General features: G+C 43.2%; 1 protein-coding gene across 1 annotated transcript in view; it reads left to right on the top strand.

Annotated features, from left to right (window-relative positions):
• Positions 1-8,807, top strand: part of Tex15 (testis expressed 15, meiosis and synapsis associated) — a 121,482-nt gene that overhangs the window by 18,402 nt on the left and 94,273 nt on the right. The gene's annotated exons all lie outside the window — the stretch shown is intronic.

An 8,807-nucleotide genomic window follows, 5' to 3' on the forward strand; every position in this document is an offset into this window, starting at 1 on the left:
AGAAGAGGCTTCTCCATCTGAGAGCACAGACCCGCTGATCCCAGCATTTATTTGTTTGTTTGTTTGTTTAAAGGGGGGGGTTGAGGTTTTTTTTTTTTAACTTTATTTATTTAATATATGAGCACTCTGCCTGAATACATCAGCCTGCCTGAAGAGGGCATCATATTCCCCTATAGAGGGTTATGAGCCACCATGTGGTTGCTGGGAATTGAACTCATGAGCTTGAGAAGAACAGCCAGTGCTCTTGACCGCTGAGCCATCTCACCAACCCTGATCCCAGCATTTCTGTGTGCATGTCTGTCATTTCTTCAGCGTCTGCTCTTTTCTCATCGCCTTGCTGTCTGTAGTCGGGGGTTCTAGAACCTGAGCCACGTCAGCGAGCAGCAATGATCTGCTGACAGGAGTGGGTTATTGAAGTCACCCACTAATATTGTGCTGTGGCTAATTCTGACTTTACATATAGTAGTATTTTATGAAATCAGTTCACCTGATTTATGAATGAATGTATGAATGTATGAATGTTTAGAATTGTATTGTGCTCTTGATGGGTTTTCCCCTTAGTATGATTAGTATTGATTTGAAGTCTATTTTATCAGTTATTATAAAAGAGGCATCTACTTAATTCCTTGCCTCTGTTTCTTTGCTTGGGATACCTTTTTCCACCCTCTCATCCTAAAACAGCCCTATCTTTGATGAGGAGATGTTCCTCTTAAAGGCAATGATCCGATCTGCTAGTCTGTGTCCTTTAGTTAGGGGACTGACATCACCAGCATCAGTTATTCTCAAAAGGGCTGCATTAACTCCTGTCACTTTACACTGTTGTCGTCGCTGGTGTTTTCCTGTTCCTCATTTGCTTAACTTATGTTCTACTGTGGTTTTGTTCTTTCCTATAGCCTCGTGGATATTTTTACATCTGTCTTCAATATGAAGAGTTCCTTCAAATGTCCTTTGTAGGGGAGGCTTACTTGTAATGTATTTCTTGGCATATGATTCATACATGCTAGGCAAGCTTCTGGCACTGACCCACATGATCCTTCTGTGTGACAGCTTCAGGCATGGACCTTCCTTTTAATTTTTCCTTATTATATTCCTCCGGTGCCCTGCAGGAGCTGGAAGATTGTGTCTAGTGACAAAACGTGAGGAAAAGAAGCAGGGAGTGTGTTTCGTGTACAGATTTTTCAAATAATCATCACCTTTAGCCTCATTACCTACTATACACTGCTCCTGGGGCCTCCAGAATCTGACTCCTGTGGTTTTATGGAAAAAAATAAGTTTGTACTTTATATAATCCTTCAAAACAAGGATGCAGGTTTCAGCTTCCTATTTTATAACTATCATTCCTCACTCTGAATACTATTTTCCGAAAATATGTTAACATTAATAGTGTTATTAGCACTATTATTTTGTCCTTGACTATACACATTTGAGATTACCTTTGTTCTTTTAATCAGCCCTCAAAAAGAACAAGTTATAAACACATTGTTCCTTGTTAATCTGAAATCTTTCAAATCCTAAATGGGGATACCAAGCTACTTCTTTAAGGGGTTTTCAGATGAGCTGTTCCTCTCTAGAAGGCCTCTTTGCCCTTTTTCTTTCCTCCATGTTATTCACTCACTTAAAAAAATTGGTTGAACTGTGAGCAACACAGGTCTGTGCAAGTCTTAACTCCAAGTTCCTGTGAAAGGTGGTCTTGTTTGAAAGCAAGGACTGGTCGACATAATTAAGGATCATAAGGTGAAGTCATCTCAGGACTGATCACTAGTGTTAGTCTAAGAGAATGGGTTCTGGTGTTCTTTTAAGATAAAAGATAGGGAGATGTGAAATACACAGACACACAGGAGAAGATCAAGAGGAGGAGAAAACATGTAAAGATGGAAGATGCTGCTAGAAGGCAGAGCCTCAGGAGCCATCAGCATCTGGAAGAGGCAAGGAAGGATTTTCATCTTAGGTCTTTAAAGAAAGCATGGCCTCACCAACACCTTCATTTTAGACTTTCTGACCCATAGAACTGAGAAGTTTTTCTGTTGCTTTTAAGCTACTGTGTTTGTGATCATGTGTCATAATACCTCTAAACAATGAATTCTACTCTTCAGATCTCTGCATGTCCTTCAGATTAGGTCCCCCAGTGCATAACTTCATTAAACACTATACCTTCTCTTTGTAAGAACACAATTCTCATAGTCCAGTTGCTTTTGTATTGTTTTGTATGCACACAGAAGGCAGGACTTCATCATTCCTGTTCAGTTTTGTATCTTGCACACAGTCGATGTTCAGTTCACTCCATTATTTTGAAATATCATCCCTCATTTTCAGTTCTGTATCTTTGATGGTCTAGCTGCAAAGCGCTTCCTTATTATCCCAAGTATGACAGAAGACCTGCATCTATAATACTGTGATCACTTCTTCATAAAACATAATTTACCCCCCCCCAACTCCATAATAAGCCCTTGCCATTTTATTTACTTCCTCGTTTGTCTGTAAATATTTGTCAGTTGTCACCTGCGTGTAAATTATACCACCAGCTACATTAGAGTGCCCCAGGAAAATGAGATACAGCCTCTAAATTCAGAACTGTGACACTCAAATTAGGAAGGTAGCACAAACTGCGATATATTGTATGGTGTGATAGGTGTCATAGGAGGTAGGATACACAGGAGAATTTTAACTGAAGAGTCTAAGATCTTTTCTAAAGCAGGTAATCCTTGAGCTCCAACCCCCTGCCCCAGCATCTATGATGGCAGCAAACACTATTTGTTTGTTGGTAGTCATCTCAAAAGGCCTTTTGAGAACCAATGGTAGCTTAAGCTGTATCCTTCTCCATCATCATGGTTCTTTGGCAGTCAGAAGACAGACAATATAAGATTCCTAATTCATCTCTGTGGAAAAGGATGGGAGACTCCAGGGTCTGCTGTCTCTGTCTTTGGTCACCTTTGGTCACCTTAGTTTTCCTGTGTATTCTTTTAAGAAGCCATACTGGATGCAGCTTTTGAGCCCATTTATACCTCTCTTTTTACGCACAGTAAAACTATCACATTATATTACTATATGCTTATGTGCCTCCTCCACTGATTTTTTTTAAAGATTTTATTTATTTATTATATATGAGTACACTGTAGCTGTTTTCAGACACACCAGAAGAGGGCATCAGATCTCATTACAGATGGTTGTGAGCCACCATGTGGTTGCTGGGATTTGAACTCAGGACCTCTGGAAGTGCAGTCAGTGCTCTTAACCACTGAGCCATCTCTCCAGCCCCCTCCACTGATTTTTAAGCTTAAGAAAAGCTATCTACTATTCTTCAGTGTCTGTCTCTCCCCTAAAAAATATCCTCTGCATAAAACAATTTTGCAGTCTATACCTGCCCAATAAATGATGTCTTGTGGTTAACTTCCTGCCTTTTTGAGATAGGGCCTCTCTGTGTAACAGCCCTGGCTGACTCAGAACTCACTCTATAAACCAGGCTAGCCTCAGACTCACAGATATCCACCTGCCTCTGCCTCTGGAGTGCTGGGATTAAAGGTGTGTGCCATTATGGCCAGCTCAGAAGTTAGTTCTTATTTGGATAATTTCTAAGAGTTGGCCTTTGGTTTGATTGTATGTGATCCCATCTGAAGTATTTGTAAAAAAGGCCTTAGGCTGGATGGGTATGCATCAAAGATCAATGTCCACTGTTCTATCTGCTTTGTATTTCTGTAAACAAGCATGGAATAGCAATTCATCTCCAGAGAGGCAAAGGGCAAACTCATCACCATGTTCCTTTGTAGTATTAGTATTAGAATGTGGACACATCTATAAGAGGGATTACAAGCATGGGCCAGAAGAAGCTCTCTGACATTGCAGGACACCAAATATCACACTATAGGCTGAGAGAGAGAGAGAGAGAGAGAGAGAGAGAGAGAGAGAGAGACTCCTTATTACCAATAGACACAGCACAAAGGACTCCTGTTTGAACCCTGCTGTCCTCCATATTGCTGCAGCCCACTCCCACCCTCCAGCCCATCCTGCACCCACAGGCCACAGGTCCAGCTATTCAGTTATTTGAGAACATGTCTTGGAATAGATACCAACTCGCACCTCTTTCTGCTTGATGAGGGTGGTTGGGGAAGAGGGCATGTCCCTTCAGATTCCATTAAAAACTCATCTACTTAGTTTTGGCTTGTACCAGTGATCCCCTTCAGACCTTCAAGGTAACTTATACTCCCAAGTTCCTAACAAGTACATGTTGAAGCTGAAACTTTGCCCTGAAGTTATGCAGTGGCTTCCTTCTCCCTTAATTTAGTCTGATTTTGAAGACACTGAACTGAAGGAAGCAGTAGGCTTTGAAAAGGACCCTCAGAGACTGATTCTAGACACGATGTGGTGATTTGAACAAAATGCCCCCCTTATAAGTCTCAGGCATTTGGATACATGGTCCCATTTGGAGCCTATTTAGGGAGGATTGAGAGGGATGGCCTTGTTGGAAGAAGTATGTCACTGGGATGGGCTTTGAGATTTGAAAAGACTGCCACCATTTTAAGTTACCCTTCTCTGATTCGTGTTTGTAGTTAGAGATGTGAGCTCTCAGCTTCTATACCAGCCACCTGCACCTCTGGACTCAAACTCTCTGGAACCATAATCCTCAAATAAACTCTTCTTTTATAAATTGTCTTGGTTCTGGTGTTTTAATCACAGCAACAGAAAAGGAACTAAGACAGATAGGGTTCTAGCATGGGACATTGCTGGTTATGTGCTACTAGGACTCCCTCACTGGTGGCCTAAGCAGAAGACAGATAACCTTTGTCATACTGTAAACTTGAGATGTTTGCAGTGACAAATTGGGATGGGACACAGAAGGAGGAGAGGGAATGACTTGTGTGCTTTCATTGTCTTTTGAAAATAAGAGAGATGATAATCGTGCGGACTGTGAAGCTGGAGAGCTGTTTCTGCACATCACTGATGCATTGAAGAGCAAAATAACGAGTCAGGTGTAAAAGTCAGAAAGCCTCCTGGGTACCACTTCAAAACATCTGTGTTTCCAGAAAGCAGAGGGTGTGGTGCTTAAGACCAGGCAGCCCCTAGTAGTAAGAGCTTCACGGAAGCTCAGGTTTCAGCCTCATTGCATCTTCTAGAGGCGGGGCCTTGTTGGAGAAGACAGGATGGCAAGATCTCATAGGTGCCCTCGAGAAGCACAAGGCCTCCGTGTCGGCTGAAGGAAACAGTCTTTTGCTACAAAACAACAGTATATCCTTTGCTTGTCGATGACATAGAGGCTTTAAGTAAAACAGATGTTGTGTGCTTGCCAAGACAGTACTAGGTTGTTTCTGCTTCAGGAACTTGTTCCCTTCTTGTCACACAACCGGGTGTGTGTGTGTGTGTGTGTGTGTGTGTGTTACAAACCGGGGGGCGAGGGGGAATCATAAAAACATCAGCAAACAGTATCATAAAAACAATGGAAGGAGCCGGGCAGTGGTGGCGCATACCTTTAATCCCAGCACTTGGGAGGCAGAGGCAGCCGGATTTCTGAGTTCGAGGCCAGCCTGGTCTACAGAGTGAGTTCCAGGACAGCCAGGGCTACACAGAGAAACCCTGTCTGGAAAAACGAGAAAAACAAAAAAACAGTGGAAGGTCATTCGATCGTGTGGGAAACACACCCTGTGTACTTAGTTTTTTCAAGAATTTAATCTTGTTTAATCATCTATCACGGGGCCAGCCAGTCCGTGGAACCCAGAGCCCAGAGCCTAAGAACCAGATGACCTGCATTCTTGGTTCCGCCCTTTTGTGGTCTGCTAAGTTCCCGGAACACAGATGGCCTGGCGTCAGCCTCTATATGTTAGGGGGTCTCAAAAAAAGGTTTATTCTTTTCACCTCCTACTTGGTTGTGGATCAGATATAAGCTCTCAGCTAGTTCTTCAGTTCCATCCCAGCCTGCTTGTTGTCATGCTTCTTCCTACTGTGATGGCTAAGGCCTCACATTCTGACACTATAAGCAAGCTCCCAATTAAATACTTTCTTTTACCAGTTCCCTTTGTCATGGCGACTCTACACAGCAATAGAAGAAAAAAGTAAGACAGAAGTTGGTACCGTAAGACTTTTGGGTCTAAATGTAGGATTTTCCAGGTCTCAGTTTGAAAAGAATCCCATTCTCCCAAGGCACATCCCGGGAGGGGCACATTCCTTAGTCAGAGGACACTTGCTGGATTAACATTTAGAAGAGGAAGGGAGAGGCTGACTAACATTCCTCAGACCACAGGGAAGGGAACCTAGGAGAGCCCAGAGCACTTAGATACATTCCAGGAATCAGGAAGCTGAGCCCTGAAAGGATTTCCACGGCGCAGCTTGGGACAGATCACAGCAGGCCAAGATGGTTCCACGAGGGGAGGTTTATTAAGAGAGTGGGAGAGCAAGAGGAGAGAGAGAGAGAAGTAGAGAGGAGTAGAGGCCGGCCATGACCACGTGGAGAGAGGGGGAAGAGAAGGGGAGAGGGGAGACAACCTGCAGGTGCTGGGTTGAGAAGCCAAGAGAGAGAGGAGGGGCCAAGCAGCCCCTTTTATAGTGGGCAGGGTTGCCTGCCTGTTGCCAGGTAACTGTGGGGCGGAGCATACCTGGCTGTTGCCAGGTGACTCTGGAGGTGGAGTTTAACAGATTGCTAACAAGCCCTTAACGTAATAAACCTGGGCAAAAGAAAGACACTCCTTGTCATAGTCTTAGTCACCTAGAGACCGAACCCGGAAAGGTCAGACTTTGTGGTTTGCCCTCATGAACTGTACCCATAAATACTGTACCCATTCGGCACTCTCTCTTGCCTGCATGAGAGAGTCCTAGTGCACTTGTTTCACCAAACCAAACCTCATGTGATTGCAGCGAGTCCTGTCCGTGTGTGTCTCTGTGGGAGTGTGTCCCCTGGTTTTGGATCTTACACTCCAACAGTACCAGGAATGGGGTGTTGTCACAGTCCTGATCCTATTGCTTGTTAGAGGAATATAAGCTTTGGGACTTTGGATTAGGAAGGCAGCTGAACACTATAAACAGGGTTTAATGGGCCATCCAAGTAAAAGCATAGAAGACAGTAGTGCTGAGAGCAATGTGGGTTATGGAGGCCCAGCTCAAGAGGTTTCAGAAGGAACCTATATTAGTGACTGGCCTAAAGACCATTCATGTGATGTTTTGACAAAAATAAATAAATAAATAAATAAATACATAAATAAATAGCTACTTTTGCCCTTGCCCTAAGAATCTGCTGAAGGCTAAATTAAAGAGTCTTGGAACTAATTTCATTAGCAGAAAACATTTCAAGACAAGCTAGTATTGACTGTGTCCCATGGCTACCAGCGATCACTCTGATTAAGATCAACACCGAAAAGGAACAAGCAAGGCAAAGAGAAATACAAAAAGTATGGTCTGAGGGGAGAGACACGGATGCTGGAGATAAGTCCTATGCCAAAGTCCTGTTTCCTGCTAAAGCTTGGCCCCTCCTACAATCTATTTGCATAACCTTTGACTTGCTAATGCCTTTTAGGTGGAGAAAGTTTTCATCTCCCTGGAGGCAGGATGAGCTGAATGGGTCTCACTTTTGAGGCTGCCACTCCCTCGATGGCACTATTTAGCCTCACAAAGTTTATATTATTTTAAAGAAAAGGAGCTTCTCAGTTCCCACACACACACCTCCAGGCCCACTCCCTTTTTGTCTTTCATCAGAAAAGACCGGGCTTCTAAGAGATAACAACTAAACTCGACAAAATAAAACATAATAAAATGAAGCAAAAACTATCGTACTGAAGTTGAACCCAATAGGAGGAGAAGAGTCCCAAGAGCAGGCACAAGAGTCAGAACCCCACTTGTTCTCACAGTCAAGAGTCTCATAAAAATCCTAAGCTCTAGGTATAACATATATGCACAGGGCCTGGTGCAGGCCCATGGAAGCCCTGTGCTTGCTGCCTCAGTCTCTGTGAGCTCCTTTGCATCCTGCTCAGTTGATTCAGAGGGCCTTGTCCTCCTGCTGTCTTACGTCCCCTCTGGCTCTGACAAATCTTTCTGCCTCCTCTTCAGCAAAAGTCCCTGACTTCTGAGTAACAGAAGGGATTTGATGAAGACCTCCCATTTATGCTTGCCTGTCACATAATGTCTGGCTGTGGGTCTCTGCAGATGGGAAAACCTGCTGCTGAAGGAAGCCTCTCTGGTGATGGCTAGATAAGGCACTGATCGAGGAGTATAGCAGAATATCATTAGGAATCATTTTATTGATTTTTTTTAGATGAGTAGTGTTTGGGTTTTACCCTAGGTGTCTTGGGTGTCTAAGTCTCTGGTTCTGGCTTACCCAAGCACTATCAAGTTTGAGTTTCTTCTTGTGGAGTGGTTCTACAATGCCTCTCTCTTATTCTTGTGTCCCTCCTTTATCTTCTGTTTTTAATGTCTTGAACCTGTCACTTTTTTCATGTGACTACTATCTAGGAACCTCTAATCATTGCACAGAGTCCACTGTGATTCGGGTCTTGTACCCACTGAGGAGTTTGTTCACTAACTGGGGAGAAGACATCAAAGTCAAGCTGCCTTACCTCAAACTCTTACAATTTGTGTGGCATGATTTCTACTCCAGAGCTTCCAATGAGATCCCATTGAAGTTTGAAATGTGTCTATCATTTCTAGGCAGAATTTTAAGAGGGCAGCCATCTCCCTCCCACCTTTGGGTACATACAGGAGCTATGGATATGATTTTTTTAAAATCATTCTTAACTATTGCATTGCATCATCTGGAAAAAGTGAGAAGATTGTTCACATAGCACTATGGTCTCTAATCAGCTGATTTTGATTCTTTTTTTTTTTTTTTTTTT

The sequence above is a fragment of the Grammomys surdaster genome, unplaced genomic scaffold (assembly GCF_004785775.1).
Source record: "Grammomys surdaster isolate TR1022 unplaced genomic scaffold, NIH_TR_1.0 185, whole genome shotgun sequence".
NCBI lineage: Eukaryota > Metazoa > Chordata > Mammalia > Rodentia > Muridae > Grammomys > Grammomys surdaster.